Raw genomic sequence first — 16,358 nt, 5'->3', positions numbered from 1 at the left:
TCTTATTCATTTCTTTCTTCAGAGACTTGAAGTTCTTGTCATACAGATATTACACGTGCTTGTTTAAAATCACACTGAGGTATTTTATATTATTTGGGACTATTATGAAGGGTACCATTTTCCTAATTTCTTTCTCAGCCTGTTTATCCTTTGAGTAGAGGAAGGCTACTGATTCATTTGAGTTAATTTTATACCCCGACACTTTTCTGAAGTTGTGTATCATGCTTAGTATTTCTCTGGTGGAACTTTTGGAGTCATTTAAGTGTACTATCTTATCATCTGCAAATAGTAGATGACTTCTTCCTTTCCTATTTATATCCCTTTGGTCTCCTTTTGTTGTCTGATTGTTCTGACTAGGACTTCGAATATTATATTGAATAAGTAGGGAGAGAGTGGGCAGCCTTGTCTAGTCCCTGATTTTAGTGGGATTGCTTCAAGTTTCTCTCCATTTAGTTTGATGTTGGCTGCTGGTTTGCTATATATTGCTTTTACTATGTTTGGTTATGGGCCTTGAATTTCTGATCTTTCCAGGACTTTTATTATCAATGGGTTTTGAATTTTGTTAAATGCTTTCTCAGCATCTAATGAAATGATCACCTGTTTTTTTCTTTGAGTTTGTCTATATAGTGGTTTACATTGATGGATTTCCATACATTGAACCATCCCTTCATCCCTGGGATGGAGTCTACTTGATCATGATGGATGATTGTTTTGATGTGTACTTGCATTCATTTTACAAGAATTTTATTGAGTGTTTTTTGCGTTGATATTCATAAGGGAAATTGATCTGAAGTTGTCTTTCTCTGTTGTCTTTGTGTGGTTTAGGAATAAGCTTAATTGTGGCTTCATAGAAAGAATTGGGTAGTTCCTTCTGTTTCTATTTTGTGGGATAGTTTGGATAGTATTGGTATGAGGTCTTCTATGTAGGTCTGATAGAATTCTGCACTATACACATCTGGACCCGGGCTTTTTTGGGTTGAGATACTTTTAATAACTGCTTCTATTTCTTTAGGAGTTAAGGGACCATTTAGGGGGTTCATATGATCCTGATTTAATTTTGGTACTTGGTATCTATCTAGAAAATTGTCCATTCCATCCAGATTTTCCAATTTTGTTGAATATAGGCTTTTGTAGTAGGATCTGATAATTTTTTTAATTTCTTCAGATTCTGTTCTTATGTCTTCTATTTCATATCTGACCTTCTTAATTTGGATATACTCTATGTATTCTTTGATTAGTCTGGCTATGGGTTTATCTATCTTGTTGATGTTCTCAAAGAACCAGCTCCTGATTTTGTTAATTCTTTGTGTAGTTTTTTTGTTTTTGTTTTTGTTTTTTTTGTTTGTTTCTACTTGGTTGATTTCAGTCCTGAGTTTGATTATTTCCTGCCATCTACTCCTCTTGAGTATATTTGCTTCTTTTTGTTCTAGAGCTTTTAGGTGAGCTCTCAAGCTGCTAATACATGATCGCTCCAGTTTCCTTTGGAGGCAATCAGAGCTCTGAGTTTCCTCTTAGCACTACTTTCATCGTGGTCAATAATTTTGGGTGTGTTGTGCCTTCATTTTCATTAAATTCTATCATGTCTTTATTTCTTCCTTGACCAAGTTATCATTGAGTAGAGCATTGTTCAACTTCCATGTATACATGGGCTTTCTGTCATTTTGTTGTTATTGAAGACCAGCCTTAGTTCATGGTGATCTGATAGGATGCATGGAATTATTTCAATCTTCTTTTATCTGTTGAGACCTGTTTTGTGACTGATTATATAGTTAACTTCAGAGAAGGTACCATGAGGTGCTGAGAAGAGGTATAATCTTTTGTTTTAGGATAAAATGTTGTATAGATATGTGTTAAACCCAGTTGGTTCATAATTTCTGTTAGGATCACTGTGTTTGTGTTTAGTTTCTGTTTCCATGATCTGTCCATTGATGAGAGTGGTGTGTTGAAGTCTTCCACTATTATTGTGTGAGGTGCAATGTTTGCTTTGAGCTTATTAAGGCTTCATTTATGAATGTAGATGTTCTTGAATTTGGAGCATATTTGAGACTGAGAGTTCATCTTGTTGGATTTTTCCTTTGAGGAGTGTGAAGTGTCCTTCCTTATCTTTTTTGATAAATTTTTGTTGAAAGTCAATTTTATTCATTACTTTAATAGCTACTCCAGCTTGTTTCTTCAGACATTTGCTTGGAAAAATCTTTTCTAGCCTTTTATTCTGAGGTAATGTCTGTCTATATCAATGAGGTGTGTTTCCTGTATACAGCAAAATACTAGGTCCTGTTTCTATATTTAGTCTGTTAGTCTATGTCTTTTTATTGGGGAATTGATTCCAGTGAAGTTAAGACATATTACGGAATAGTGATTTTTTTCTTGTTATATACAACTTTTAGAGTTGTAATTATGTTTGTGTGGCTATCTTCTTTTGGGTTTGTTGAAAGAAGATTAATTTCTTGCTTTTCCTAGGGTGTAGTTTCCCTCTTTGTATTGACGTTTTCCATTTATTATCCTTTGTAGGGCTGGATTTCTGGAAAGATATTGTGTAAATTTAGTTTTGTCATGGAATATCTTGGTTTCTCCATCTATAGTAATTGAGAGTTTTGCTAGATATAGTAGCCTGGGCTGGCATTTGTGTTCTCTTGGGGTCTGTATGACATCTGCCCAGGATCTTTTCACTTTCATAGTCTCTGTAGAGAAGTTTGGTGTAATTCTTATAGGTTTACCTTTATATGTTACTTGCCCTTTTCCCCTTACTGTTCTTAGTATTCTTTCTTTGCTCTGTGCATTTGGTGTTTTGATTATTATGTGACAGGAGGAATTTCTTTTTTTCTGGTACAATATTTCTGGAGTTCTGTAGGCTTCTTTTATGTTTATGGGCATCTCTTTCTTTAGGTTAGGAAAGTTTTCTTCCATTTACTGGCCCTTCAAGTTGGGAACATTTGCTCTCTTCTATACCTATTATCCTTAGGTTTGGTCTTTTCATTTTGTCCTGGATTTCCTGGATGCTTTGGGTTAGAGTTTTTTGTGATTTGCATTTTCTTTGACTATTGTGTCAATGTTTTCTATGGTATCTTCTGCCCCCCGAGATTCTCTTTTCAATATCTTGTAGTTTGTTAGTGATGCCTGTGTGTGTGACTCCTGATCTCTTTCCTAGGTTTTCTATGTCCCGAGTTGTCTCCCTTTGTGATTTCTTTATTGTTTCTGTTTCCAGTTTTAGATTCTGCATAGTCTTGTTCAATTCCTTCACCTCTTTGATTGTTTTTCCCTGTAACTCTTTAAAGGACTTTTGTGTTTTCTCTTTTAGATCTTCTCCTCATTTACCTGTGTTTTCCTGTATTTCTTTAAGGGAGTTATTTATGTCCTTCTTAAAGTCCATCATCACCATGAGATGTGATTATAAGTCCAATTCTTGTTTTCCAGTGTGTTGTGGTATCTAGGACTTCCTGTGCTGGGAGAACTGTGTTCTGATGATGCCAGGTAGTCATGGTTTTTCTTGCTTAGGTTCTTCTGCTTGCCTCGCACCATCTGGTTATCTCTGATGTTAGTTGGTCTTCCTGTCTGGAGCTTGTGCCTCCTGTGGACCATTGAGCCTGTGATCTTAGGAGTGAGTGCACTCCTGAAAGACCAGCACTCTCTAATCAGGCTTTTTTTCCAGAGGCCTGTGACAGCCTTAGCTCTGGGTACAGATGGAGACTAGAACATTCTTTTACCAGGCTGTTCAGTGGTTCCTGTGCTATGTACTGCTGGCAGTTCCCTCTTTGGATAGTTAGTGGAGCAAAAATGGGGTCTCATTTGTGGTCTTAGGAGTGAGAGCACTCTTGGGAGAGCAGATTTCTCTAGGCAGGTTTTGGGTTCAGAGGACTGTGGGTCAGCCTTAACTCTGGGCACAGATCAAATATTATTTTTCTTATGTATGAATTAACCAATTTTTAGTTTATCGTGGTTGTTTGAGTAAGAATGGATCCCATCGATTCATACATTTGAATGAGCGAATGGTTCTATTTGAAAGGTTTATAATGGTTAAGAGGTATGGCCTTGTTGGATATGGAAGAAGGAATTTACTCTTTTGGCTGTTTGTTTTTGTCTTCATTAGAAGCTCTATTCCTTCACTGGTATTCTACTTCTTTAGGATGCCAGTGTTTGAAGACATATGAGACATCCAGCCAAATGTACTAAACATTTGCTGGATACTTGGACTTTCTGTTTATAGACAGATTAGCTGGATCACAGCTTGTAAGTCATTTTAATAAACCATGCACACACGCACACACACACGCACGCACACACACACACACACAGAGTCATTATACAAGGTCCGTTATTCTAAATAATACTGACTAATATATATTTTCTGACAATTTTCTATAATCTTGACATAGATATCCTCTTGTTTTCATAGTTCTGGTTTATCTATGGTCATCTACCTTTTAAAGTTTCTCTTGAACTCTTTCCAACAAACAAGACATGTGCTTATATTTTAAAGAGAGAAAGAAGATGAGGGAAGGTAGGGGTTATCTAGGAGAAGTTAGGAAAGGTGAACTATGATCAGCATATAGCACACAAATTTTTTTTTACAAAGGCATTGAGCTCAAGTGCAGAAAATCCTTTAATTCTCTTTTTATTTTGGTACTTTTCTAAACACTTAAAATTTTAGTTTATACTGATATATAAAGAATACTGTGAATTAATAGTGAGGCATTTGTTACCTTATTTCACAGTAGGAAAGATAAAAATCATTTGAAAACTCTGATATTTCCCACGTACATATACCAGTAAATAAAATGCTTTCAAGGTAACATAGTAAAAAAAAAAAGCAGGTAACCAAACATGAAAACTGGTCCCAGTCTAATATTCTTTCAAGAATATTCACTTCTGAATTTATCAGTTACTCTAATATATTAGAAGTAATATTGAAAAGATTAAAAAGAAAATTCGAGATGTGCATGTTTATGTGTAATACCTAAATAAAAAATTCCAAATAGGTAGTTTTATTGTATTTTCTTTCAAATTATCTAGTAATGTGATTGAATTGTGAGTTTCTGAGTGTAATAACCAGTTCCCTAATATTTTTTTCCTACAGAAATAAAACTTTCAACTAATAAAATAATGTTTTCAAATATCCTATTTTATATATCTTTTCTGTATTTATTTTACTCTCAAATTATATATATACTGTACCTCCTTGGTTATTCAGTTTTTAATGGAAAATTGGGAAATAATTTTCAGTTATTTCTTCCAAGAAAAATTGTAGCTATAATATATCCTAAGTCATTCCATGTGTCTGAGTCCTATCTCAAGAAAACTTGACACTAGACAAACTTTTTAATTTTTTTTACATCTTTAAAACTATCTCTAAACTATTTTTTTCTGTGCATCCAGATATTAGAATTTTTTGAACCTGATACTCAAAGATAATCATGCAAAAGTCCTTTTGACATGGACCTGTAGTAAAATGAAAACAAATATTTCCAACTACTGTATTAAATTCTGTACTGATAGAAACACACAGCTCATTAGAGGTGCCTTTAAAAGTCCATGACCAGTTCTCACAAGTCTTACAATGAATTAAACAGTGTCTTAATGAAGTGGGCAGGGTTAGGGCATAGGAACACCTTTTTTGAATAATGTTCTTTAGAAAATTCAAATTTATTCCTGTCATAACTACTAAATGGTAAGAAAGCCAGTGCTCTCACCTCTTCTAAATGTGGTATAATTTTTCTTACTGTATTACCTTATCTCTGCTTAAATTCCAAGAATCAATCAATCTTTCTTTCTTTCTTTCTTTCTTTCTTTCTTTCTTTCTTTCTTTCTGTACTATGTAATCTGATAGCTAATTATAAAGTGGAAAATATGATTATTTTAAATCAAATTTGTTGAAAATGGAATTGAAAGGTTTGCATAATCTGTCTTTTAAGTTTTAATACTGAATTAGACAAATTTCTTTTTTTGTTTCTCCATGTTTACATTTTGTGATGTCACCTATATGCATCTGTCTGTAGAACTCTGAAACTATTTATTATTCTCTTTTCTAGAGATGTCCAGATGTTCAGCTACAGGGTAGTGTTACTGCCCAGACTAGTGCAGCTGGTTAGAAGACAGTACTAAATATGCACAGCATCTGTGCTTTGTCTTGGGAGGCTGAATTTCAATTAATTAAATGTGCAGCTAATTTACAAAGATCTTGTTTTTTCAGTTAAACTGACTGTGGAGCAGAAGTAATTTTTAAAGTCAAGAATGAACACTTTAACAGAAAACTTCACTCTACATAGATGCTTCAACTCTACTAACAGAATGAAAATAAGTATCTTAATAAAGAACAACACTGTTGTTCTACCCACAGATCATAGATGTACTTTTAAAAAGCCTCACGTTATTCATCTTTGTAAGATTAAATGAAAATTAGACTCATTTCTTTTGGAATTTAGTTTAAATGCCCATCATTTCTTCTTGTATCTTCTGCTTCATGTTTGCTTATATGTAAAGCATAAGATAAAGCAGTGAAAAAAAAGGATCATTTCAACGTTTATTAAGTTAATAGTAGTCAGATAACAACTACAGCCTATATCACTTATGATTACAGTTGAGATGTTTCGATAAATTTCCTAGCTTAATATTCTGTTAGGTGGTCTTTTGTCATTCTTCAGGCATTTGAAAAATAGATTTTATGAAATATTCTAACAGTAAATGCTTACAAAATCTCCTGAACATCTGTAACAAATTAAATAAGCTTGTAAATATAATAAATAAGCTAACATGAGTACTACTAGGGAATAAACAAAACTCGATTTACTTTGCCTTGGCTAGTTGCAAATAATTCTATTTGTAATGGTTTTTGCATTCTCTGTAGTATACATGCCAGATAACTGTTTGATAGTAGGGACCACCAAACTCATTAGTTTAAAAAAAATGAAAAGGCAGAACTGCAGAACATTTTCAGCTTCAATACAGAATGTGAAACTGGAATCATGTAGTGTTTTGGCATTCAGACGAACAAAATCTTCCTGAATCTTAACATTTCTTCTTGTCATGTGGACTGAATCATGTCTCTCTTCAATTCATATGTTGCAGCCGTGACTCTCCCATACCTCATTTAGAGACTGAGCATTTATCAGATGATTAATGTTGAATGAGGTTGCATAGGAAGAGTGTTAATGAGACAGAAGTCATGGCCTTTTAAGGGAGATGGCTTTAGGAAAGCAGACTGATCAAAGATTTTCCTCTTTGTCTACCACTGAAGAGCATTAAAAGAAAACTAACCTCTATTTCAGAGTAAAAGTCATCACTAGAATCTGACCATGACAGCACATTTCCTTGGATTTCCACACTTCAGAAATATGAGAAATAAACTTGTGTTGTATAGACCACAGTCTATAGCATTTGATCATTATAATCCAAGTGAACTAACACAGGCTATCATGGCCAATGATGTAATTCTTAATTATTTATAACAGGTTACGAAGCTTCTTTGTGACTCCAATACTGGTAAAGATTTAGACAGTTCATTTCAGCTTGCTGTGAAAGTGTCGGTATTGATATGTAGAGAATTTCAATGAACAGATGAGCAAACTGGCATCAACTTTATTCTTCAAGACAATACATTTTATTTATCTTGAAGGCACCTTCTGGGATGCCACATTCTAAGAAGGTAGGAAGCAAATCATCACCCATGTAAAGGACCCAGGGGACCTTTCCAGTTTCTCTGGAATTGGTAACAATATCTGATTTTTGAGCACAAGAGAAATTAAACTTTGCAGCATGTTGCTATTTGAATGACCTACTCTGTGGAATTACAGCAGCGAGCTAATCCTTTAGGAGCGATGGCTCTATCAATCTTTGGATTTTTCTAATGTGGAAGCTACTCAATTGCATCTCAGAAATCAGGGAGGTAATTACTCATGCAGACAGCACAAAATGAGAGGGAAAAATGCAAGTTCTGCTGAGTATTCCTTTTAGAACAAGCAGTGGAACAAGGAAAAGCGCCTCTGTAATCAGTCAAGTCCCTGCAGTAATTTTTCAGGTGCTGAAGGCTGGGGTGAGAATACACGCTATGAAAGTTAGCACAGCAGTGGAGCCATGGGACTGGGTTAGGAGACAGAGCAGAAGGTATTTCTTGGTTTCTAAGAAAGAATTCTATTGGGAGTACGTTTTAGCTGCTAAGTATTCCAAAACTTAAGTCTAATGTGTCATCTGCCACAAGTCTCATCATTCCATAAATTAGAATTATTTCTTTTTAAAAATAAGGAGATATTCTTTTTTTTGTTTTTTTTTGTTTTTGTTTTTTTTTTATTAACTTGAGTATTTCTTATATACATTTCGAGTGTTATTCCCTTTCCCGGTTTCCGGGCAAACATCCCCCTCCCCCCTCCCCTTCCTTATGGGTGTTCCCCTCCCAACCCTCCCCCCATTGCCGCCCTCCCCCCATAGACTAGTTCACTGGGGGTTCAGTCTTAGCAGGACCCAGGGCTTCCCCTTCCACTGGTGCTCTTACTAGGATATTCATTGCTACCTATGGGGTCAGAGTCCAGGGTCAGTCCATGTATAGTCTTTAGGTAGTGGCTTAGTCCCTGGAAGCTCTGGTTGCTTGGCATTGTTGTACTTTTGGGGTCTCGATCCCCTTCAAGCTCTTCCAGTTCTTTCTCTGATTCCTTCAATAGGGGACCTATTCTCAGTTCAGTGGTTTGCTGCTGGCATTCGCCTCTGTATTTGCTGTATTCTGGCTGAGTCTCTCAGGAGCGATCTACATCCGGCTCCTGTCGGTCTGCACTTCTTTGCTTCATCCATCTTGTCTAATTGGGTGGCTGTATATGTATGGGCCACATGTGGGGCAGGCTCTGAATGGGTGTTCCTTAAGTCTCTGATTTAATCTTTGCCTCTCCCTTCCCTGCTAAGGGTATTCTTTTTCCTCATTTAAAGAAGGAGTGAAGCATTCACATTTTGATCATCCGTCTTGAGTTTCGTTTGTTCTAGGGATCAAGGGTAATTCAAGCATTTGGGCTAATAGCCACTTATCAATGAGTGCATACCATGTATGTCTTTCTGTGATTGGGTTAGCTCACTCAGGATGATATTTTCCAGTTCCAACCATTTGCCTACGAATTTCATATACTCGTTGTTTTTGATAGCTGAGTAATATTCCATTGTGTAGATGTACCACATTTTCTGTATCCATTCCTCTGTTGAAGGGCATCTGGGTCCTTTCCAGCTTCTGGCTATTATAAATAAGGCTGCGATGAACATAGTGGAGCATGTATCTCTTTTATATGTTGAGGCATCTTTTGGGTATATGCCCAAGAGAGGTATAGCTGGATCCTCAGGCAGTTCAATGTCCAATTTTCTGAGGAACCTCCAGACTGATTTCCAGAATGGTTTTACCAGTCTGCAATCCCACCAACAATGGTGGAGTGTTCCTCTTTCTCCACATCCTCGCCAGCATCTGCTGTCACCTGAGTTTTTGATCTTAGCCAATCGCACTGGTGTGAGGTGAAATCTCAGCGTTGTTTTGATTTGCATTTCCCTTATGACTAAAGATGTTGAACATTTCTTTAGGTGTTTCTTAGCCATTCGGCATTCCTCAGCTGTGAATTCTTTGTTTAGCTCTGAACCCCATTTTTTAATAGGGTTATTTGTTTCCCTGCGGTCTAACTTCTTGAGTTCTTTGTATATTTTGGATATAAGGCCTCTATCTGTTGTAGGATTGGTAAAGATCTTTTCCCAATCTGTTGGTTGCCGTTTTGTCCTAACCACAGTGTCCTTTGCCTTACAGAAGCTTTGCAGTTTTATGAGATCCCATTTGTCGATTCTTGATCTTAGAGCATAAGCCATTGGTGTTTTGTTCAGGAAATTTTTTCCAGTGCCCATGTGTTCCAGATGCTTCCCTAGTTTTTCTTCTATTAGTTTGAGTGTGTCTGGTTTGATGTGGAGGTCCTTGATCCACTTGGACTTAAGCTTTGTACAGGGTGATAAGCATGGATCGATCTGCATTCTTCTACATGTTGCCCTCCAGTTGAACCAGCACCATTTGCTGAAAATGCAATCTTTTTTCCATTGGATGGTTTTGGCTCCTTTGTCAAAAATCAAGTGACCATCGGTGTGTGGGTTCATTTCTGGGTCTTCAATTCTATTCCATTGGTCTATCTGTCTGTCTCTGTACCAATACCATGCAGTTTTTATCACTATTGCTCTGTAATACTGCTTGAGTTTAGGGATAGTGATTCCCCCTGAAGATAAGGAGATATTCTTAAAATAAACTAATTGTAGGAAAGGATTTAAAATATGTCAGGGTAGATTTTAGGTTACTCTAGGCTTCCTTATGTTGCTCCAAATTAAAAGCATCCAGCATAAACCTCCATGTTGCCACAAAAGCTTTGTCATTTAAGCAGCTAAAAGACAATCTCATAACTAAAGCAAAGAGTGAATTGACTACTATTCTCAAAGGTGTGTGGTCAGTGCATTTGATCTTGCTTGCTTGTGCTTTTAATATTATATACACAGGTATGTGTTATAAATAATCTTTTCCTCCTATTCAAACTTTCCTACCTCTTAATCAAACATAAATACTTCCTATTTCAGTTATGTAATTGAATATTTAACTCAAATTGGTCTTCATTTTTCTTCACAGGGAACATGAAAAAAAAAAAAACAACAACAACTGGCCAAGCAATTTGTTCAGCGTACTGTCTATAGTCATATACATTCCACATGTGTAAACTAGTGGTGGTAGTGTTTTATAGAGATAACATATTTTCAATAGGTGAAGCATTTTTATATTGTCAGTCATATAAGAAAAGGTTTGTATGTAAATGTACAAAATGATACAATTATATTGGGTCATTAGCTTCAAGAGTTTCTATATCTATGAGTAGGATGAGAAGTAGAAATAGAGAATATTTACATTTCTACTCTATATGAATAGCTTAAGTATACATTTGATTTTAGGTTTTTGGTGTTTTTTTTTTTAGATTTTAGTTCCAGAGAGTTAACAATTGGGGATTTTTGCAACCATGTAAGTGTACTTCTGCAGCATTAAGGCATTAAGTTATGAAAGAGGAATGGAGGTGAAGACTCATCCTGAGAATGGAGCTCTGGTCTACAACCTTTAGAACGCAGGGACTTTGAGGTTTCATTTGTTTGTTTGTTTACTCATTTTTATCATGCCATTTTTGTTGACTCTCTGGGAGTTTCATCTTTTCAATCGCACTCACTTGTCTGTCCTTCTGTGTTTGCTCCCTCATCGCTGTGATCTCACCCCCCAAAAAAACCCTACAACTAAAAATAAGTGTAAAAAAAACACAAAGAAAATAAATGATCAAGGAAACTCCGTGTTATCTATATACTCACTGGAGCATGGGCAAACTCTCAGTGGCTTGTTCCTTAAATAGAAACGAGTCACTCTCCTCCCTCGCCCCAGCAAGAAGTCCTCAGTTGTGGAGAGCAACATTTCAGCATCCCCATTTCATCTTTTAAAGGGTTGATCTTGATGGCCTCCTACCTTGGCTGTTACCTTTTTTGGAGGAAGGTTTGGGGGTGGGTGTTATTATGGAAACCCTTCATGTTTCTTTTTCTCAACTGCGTGTCTACTGTCATCATTGACATTGCAGCAAAAGTAGCCTCCTTGCTTTCCACAGTCAGCAGGAAGGATAGATCATGGACCTCTATGTGGTTTCTGGTGATAGTGCAGACCACAAACACTGCTCCCAACTGCGGTATGACCATATATCCAGACAAGACCCTTAAAGGCAGCCTGGACCACAGTATCAGTTTGGCCCCTGGCAACGATGTGGTCCAAGGATATCAACTGTTTCAGGCTGCAACAAAGACCAGAGACATACAAAGAAACTTTGGTGGTAATATGGACCATGGATGTCAACACAGACCCCTGCTGCAGCAGGTCCTAGGTGTGGCCCTCAGGGATAGCACAAACTCACCTATGGCCTCAGGTGGCAGCCCAGGCCACCTGAGTCAATATGGACTCCTACAGCAACATGGCCCACTGACATTAACATGACTTCAGGCTGCAGCACATACCATAGATACCTAGATGGCCTTCAGTAGAAAGACAGGCCATGACATCAATGCAGACCCATGGAGAAGCAGGAACATGGGCCCAGACATGGCTCTCAGTGAGAATATGGACCTGAGTATCACTATGGACTCATGTTGCTTCTCAGTCCACTCACGTCAACATTTATGTATTTTCATTGGAAATAGATTCTTTTCTCATACAATGTACCCTGACCACAGTTCCCCTTTTCTCCACTCCCCTCATACTCACTAGCACCTCCCCTTTCCCCTATTCACCCTCTCTAACTTCTTTCAGCAAAGAGTAGGCCTCTAAGAGATAACAATCAAACATGACAAAACAAAATACAATAAGACAAGGCAAAAGAATCAAAGCATACCCTTTCCACAATTAGTCCCACAAAAACAGCAAGCAAACAGCCATAACATATACACAGAAGACCTGGTGCAGACCCGGTAGTCCTTGCACATGCTCCTTCAGTCTCTGTGAGCCCATATGAGCCCTGTTTAGTTGATTCAATGGACTGTGTCAACCTGGTGTTCTCCATCCCCTTTGACTTGTACAATCTTTCCATCCCCTGGTCCATGGTTTTTCCCAGGTTCTGAGGGAAGGGACTCGATGGAAATCTGTGATTTAGACTCTCACCATAATGTCTGGCTGTGAGTCTCTGCATCTGCTCCCATATGCTGCACCAAAAGGAGTAAAGCAGAATATCATTAGGATCATTTCACTAATGAAGAAAAAGAGCCCAGTTATGCATGAAACGCACATATCCAAAATAAAACATGGCAAGAACTTAGTGCAGTGGAAACTTTTATTTTTTGTAAGACTAGTTGTGTTTGATTCTACTCTAGGTTTCTCGGCTATCAGACTCCTGTTCCTGGCTATCCAAGCTGTGTTTGGCAAGGGCTCCCTCTCATAGGATGGGCCTGCAAGTTCTCTTCTCTGCTATCATCGATCCAGCACCTCTTGAAGGAAGAACAGATTGTAGGTCAAAAGTTTTGTGCCTGTGTTGGTGTCCATGCTTCTCTTTTAGTAGCCTACAGAGTATCCTCCCACACCAAAGAGACAAGAATATAGGATGAAGGTTCCAGCTCATCTGTAAGTTCAGTGAGCTGTGTAGATGTTGTCCTTGGCAATGGGGCACCAATGGAAGTTTTCAGGGAGCAACTCTCTATCCTAGTACCAGCCTGGTTGTCTGGGGATCCCCACTGGACTCCCTTGGCCAAGAAATCACATAAATAGAATCTAGTCTTACCAGTGGGTGTCTTGCCTGGCTACGAGAGGCCAGTTCAGACTCTGTATCCCCCAACCACTAGGGGTCACCACTAGGATCCCCCTCTTAGATTCCAGGAAGTTTTCACCGCATTAAGTTTCTATACTGTTTGCCCACATTTTATTTTGGATATGAACATGTAATAATAAGTGGTCTCTTTCTCTTCAGAAAGTCAATTTAAAGTTTACAAAACTGGTCTATGGCCATATCACCCTGAATATGCCCGATCTCTTCTGATCTCGGAAGCTAAGCAGGGTCGGGCCTGGTTAGTCCTTGGATGAGAGACTGGCTGGGAATACCCGGTGCTATAGGTTTTAAAAAAGAAAGAAAGAAAGACAGAAAGTTTGAAAAACTGTCATAGTAACTATGTATTACATGTCTTGCCTTCTCTTTGTCTTTGTAGAATAAATCAGTTTTTGTTATATTTTATAGAAGAGTGAAATATTGATAATGTACTCATTTTTACTGTTTCTCATGTTGGGGATCAAACCCAACTTGTACTTTCTGGCAAGTGATCCACCAGTGTTATACATCCCAGCCTAGTGGCTTAGCATTTGAATACATGAAGGTGTTCAATTCTCATGTTTTTGTATATATAGTAATTAAAAGAACAAATTCCAATGAAAGGAAATAGCAAAGTGTGGCAGGACCTTCCCCTAATGAATAAAGATTTCATGAACTAACCACTGGGCGAGGAGTAGGTTGGACTTTCGGGTCAGAGGGGAAAAGAGGAGGCAGGAAAAGGGGACTTGCTTTTGAGTGGGGGAACTGGGAGGACAAAATGAAGCAAACAGGAGAGCTCTGGTTTAAATGTTACGGTGTTACTCTGTCTGTATAACCACTTGTCACTTGCTTTTGTAACCTTGACTCATTTTGTTACTTTTATGTGGTAAAAGAGAAATGATATGAACCAATGACCCTAGAGATCCACCCCCCCCACATGCACACACATGCATACACATGCACAATGGAATTTCAAGAAATGATGAATATCTTTTCAGTTAAAAGGAAAATAGCCTAGACAGCATTAGGATGCTTGGAAGCTATGTCTTCCACCTCTCAGAAAACATTTACTTCTCACTTACTCAAAAATAAAATAGTATCCTTAGAAGGAAGAAAACCATATGTGTGCCCTCCAGAGTGAACCTTCTGTTTAGTAGGAGAAAACAGCAAAAGAGCTGGTCCTATCACTTTTCATTTTTACTTTAGAAAACACAAATGCCTTTTGATGTCATTATAAAAAGAGCTGGTATTTGAATAGAATACATTTTTCTAGTCTGGAAATGTTCAATCCAGTCATATGAGGACACCAATGCTAAGAAACCATTGCTCTTCTTCTTTTCCTCGAAATCTTAGAATTCTTTGTTAGAAAGAAAAGAAAGCATGCGGGGAAGGAGATGATCGCAATAAAGTCCTATTGTATAGTCTGTTATTCTCATGGCCTGCTTCCTTCGATGTTAGAATAAAAACAAAGAGCAGCATAATCACAATGCACTCAGGTGGAAAAGCAACAGGGATATCAGCTATGAACATCCTTGTAGCTTAAATGTGAGTCTCTGGAAAGCCAGAGCACCCAGCGGCAATGACTCCTTCTCAGAGACAAGGAGACGGCCCTGGTAAGAACCCCAGACACATGGACACACTTTAATCTTCATATAAAGCTTAGAGCAATTGTAAAAATAAAAGTAGAAACAGAAACTTCATGGTATTTTACTTTGAATTAGGAGACATTGTTACCTGATTGATAATTCAGGCAATGTTTGCTCTGCTTCTTTTCAATGCAAAATATGCTAGTTAGCAAGCAAAACAACGAGTCTTATGACATTTGCCATATATAAATATATATATATTTCACCTAACATTATTTTCCCCCAAGCCTTTCTGTTTTCTTCCCCTAGGTCATTGCTTTCTTCTCCACAGAGAGTCTATTTCCTGCTTATATTTGTCATACACACTTTCTCCTCTGTTTTTCTGACACAGACAGACAGACAGACACACAGGCACACAGGCACATGCACACACACAAATCAAGGTTATGCAGGAAAAAAATATGCAGTTTTTAGTTACTCTCTCTCTACCTCCTGCTTTATGAGCTCCACTCCAGACCTCTTCCTTGCTTCCGGTGGTGCCTCTTCACTTTCGTGTTCAGGCACCTCAGGTTTTCCCCACGCACCTCTGAGGTGTGCTAAAATTGTTCAGTTTGGAAACCGGGGAGAAGGCTCAGCAGTTAGGAGCACTAGTTACTATTTCAAAGAACCCTTATTCAATTCCCAGCACTCACATGCTGGCTCACAAACTGTAAGGCCAGCTCTAGGAGATCTGACACCTTGCTCTGTTTTCCGTAGACCCTGAGATTACTTGTGGTGGACAGAGGTGCATAGAGCCAAAGCAACCACACACATGAAATAGGAATAAATAAGTCTAAAAAATTAATGATTTCACTTGTGTTTTGAGGTATTTCGCACCATCTATTGATTTTGACGTAAAAGAGAAATAATTTTAATTATATGCAAATGTGTATGCTTATGCTTATTTTATGCATATGTAAGTGTTGGATCCCTTGGAACTGAAGTTACAAGAGGTTAAGAGTATGGTCTTCTGGAAGAGCAGCTCCCATTTTTAACTGCTAAGCCATCTCTCTAGATCCAGGGGAGGAAAAACTCAGTTTTTAGAGTGTACTTATATGTTTCTCCATATGACTCTTTGTCCCTATTTAATATTTTAATCATGAAGTGAAAATATTTTCCTTAAATGTGAAGTGATTTTCAAAGTTAAAATGGAAACGTGTGAACGATAGTCTTATGGGCCGAGCAGTGAGCGTCTTTCAGTGTTGCCACGTGAGATGCACAACAATGACTCAGTAAGTTGATGTGGACATGAAGAGTGACACTTAAAGATGTTACTTAACTGTTCAGCTCATATGGAGAGAATTCTATGTCCAGACCAAAGCTGGGCAGCAAATTGCTTTTTCAGATGTAAAACTCATTTTAGCAAATGTCATAATCATATACTTTTACAAGCCCCCAAATCTATAGATAAATTATTTGAATTAACAAATTAACCAATGTA

The 16,358-nt window shown here is 37.6% G+C and overlaps 1 pseudogene; it reads left to right on the top strand.

The window, feature by feature from the left end:
- The first annotated feature begins 13,484 nt into the window (after positions 1-13,484).
- On the top strand, positions 13,485-13,603 carry LOC120102040 (5S ribosomal RNA; annotated as a pseudogene).
- Positions 13,604-16,358: the final 2,755 nt, after the last annotated feature.

The sequence above is a fragment of the Rattus norvegicus genome, chromosome 3 (assembly GCF_021556685.1).
Source record: "Rattus norvegicus strain SHRSP/BbbUtx chromosome 3, alternate assembly SHRSP_T2T, whole genome shotgun sequence".
NCBI classification, from domain to species: domain Eukaryota; kingdom Metazoa; phylum Chordata; class Mammalia; order Rodentia; family Muridae; genus Rattus; species Rattus norvegicus.
The sequence above is the reverse complement of the archived record's forward strand: the minus strand, read 5'-3'. Positions and strand labels throughout refer to the sequence as shown.